Raw genomic sequence first — 2,369 nt, forward strand, 5'->3', positions numbered from 1 at the left:
TGTGGCTCAGGTTTGTGGTGTGTGGTCAGGGATTCCTGTCCCCCTTCCCTTTTCTAAGACTATTTGGACAATGCTAGGTCCACCCTATGGGTTAGTCAGGTTTACACTGCGGGAACAAAATACTTGAACCAAACAGCATCAGCATTTTGCTCATGGTTTCGGAGGTTTCAGTCCTTCATGATGAGGTGGTCAAGGTGCAGAGCAGCTCACAGCATGGCGTTCAGGAAGTAGAAACACACTTTTGTGCTCGTGGGCCTCCTCTACCTTTTCCTTTTATTCTCTCTGGTCATCCAGTCTATTTCCACATTCTGTATCCACATTCAAGGTGAGTCTTCCCTCCTTAGTTAATCCTCTCTGGAAATGCCCTTCCAGACATTCCTAAAGATGTTCGTTATTAATCTCCTAGGTGTTTGTCAGTCTGATAAAGTTGACAGGATCACACCCTGGCCACCAGGCGCTCACTCTGACATTGGACCCATCATCTCCTTTCACTCTCTGGGCTTTTAGCATCCTGGAAGGAGGAGGTTATATTGGTTGCAGTAGGCTGATTGCTGATTCCAACATCCTCCAAATCTCAGTAGCCTAACAAAAGTTCCTTTCTAACCCATTGTGAGTTGCAGTGCAGGCTGGTGGTTTGGTGTCCTGTGCCTCTGCCATTTGGAATTTAGGCTCCTTTTCTGTTGTGGCTTGGCTATCCTTTGGGGCCTTGGAACCCTGCCCAGAGTCCTGGAGAGAGCAGGGAGTCCTGTAGGAGGTTGTCTTAGTCAGCTTACACTGCTATAACAAAATACTGTAGTATATAATATAATATATATGTAATATATAAATCACATATTATATATTAATTATATATGTAATATATATTATACTATATATTATATATATTATAAATAGTAGAATTTCTGTGTGTGGTGTGAATGTTTGTGTTAGCACTTGTGTGTGGTCAAACATGTGCATGTACCCACATGAGTGTGGAGGCCAGAGGTTGATGTCAGGTGTCATCTTATATTGCTGTCCATCTTATTTTCTTGAAACAGGGTTTTTTGCTGAATCTAGAGCTCATAGATTTAGCTATATTAGCTAGTCAGTGACCTTCATGGACTCCTTCTGTCTCCCCAGGTCTAGCTTTTTTATGTGGGTACTACAATCCAAACTCTGGTCATTATGCTGCATGCTGGCCACACTATTCACTGAGCCATCTCCCCAGTCCCAGGATTTTTTTCTAACAGTCTTATAGGCTGGGAAGTCCAAGACCAAGGTGCTGGCAGATTGCTTGTCTGGTGAGAACCTATTTCATGGTGTGTAGATGGTGTTTTTCATTGTGTCCTCATGTGGCGGAAGGGACCAAACAGCTTTCTGAGCCTTTTTCTTTGGAGGGGTCAGTGTTCAAGGTAGGGTCTCACTCTAGCTCAGGCTGACCTGAAATTGCTTATGTAGTCTCAGGGTGGCCTTGAACTCAAAGCAGTCCTCCCACCTCTACCTCCTGAGTGCTGGAATTAAAGGCGTGTGGCACCCCTCCCGGCTCTGAGGCTTTTTCTTAAAAATATTTATTTATTTGAGAAAGAGAGAGAGAGAATGGGCACACTAAGGCCTCTAGCCACTGCATACGGACTCCAGATGCTCATGCTACCTTATGTATCTGGCTTTACATGGGTACTAGGGAATTGAACCCAAATTCTCTGGCTTTGCTGGCAAGCGCCTTAACTGACAAGCCATCTCTCTAGCCCCTTTGAGGCTTTTTGTTACTACACTGATCTCATTTGTAAGGCCTTCACTGTCAGTCACATCCTGTAAGGACCTCCTCCTCACACCATCTACTTAGAGGTTAGGACTGCAACATATAGGTCACAGACGTTCAGACCACAGCAGTCCATCTATCCAAGGCTGCCTCTGTGTCTTAACGTCTTATCTAAATCAGATATGGATGACACTCAAGGTTTATCCCGAGGCACATTGGTCTCCAGCTGCAAACCTATGAAATCATACATTTCATGTGCTTCTGAGAGTATTGTAATGGTGGGCCAGGCATAGGATGGATAGATATTCCCACTCCAGAGTGACAAATGGGCAAGAAGGCAGGAGAAACAGGCTCCCAGAAGGATCTCAAAACTTAAGGCTGGGGCTTGGAGAGATGGCATAGCGGTTAAGCGCTTGGCTGTGAAGCCTATGGACCCCGGTTCGAGGCTCGGTTCCCCAGGTCCCACGTTAGCCAGATGCACAAGGGGGCGCTCGCGTCTGGAGTTCGTTTGCAGTGGCTGGAAGCCCTGGCGCGCCCATTCACTCTCTCACTCTCTATCTGCCTCTTTCTCTCTCTGTCACTCTCAAATAATCAAATAAATATATAAAAATCTTTAAAGCAACAACAACAA

The sequence above is a fragment of the Jaculus jaculus genome, chromosome 1, assembly GCF_020740685.1.
Source record: "Jaculus jaculus isolate mJacJac1 chromosome 1, mJacJac1.mat.Y.cur, whole genome shotgun sequence".
NCBI classification, from domain to species: Eukaryota; Metazoa; Chordata; class Mammalia; order Rodentia; family Dipodidae; genus Jaculus; species Jaculus jaculus.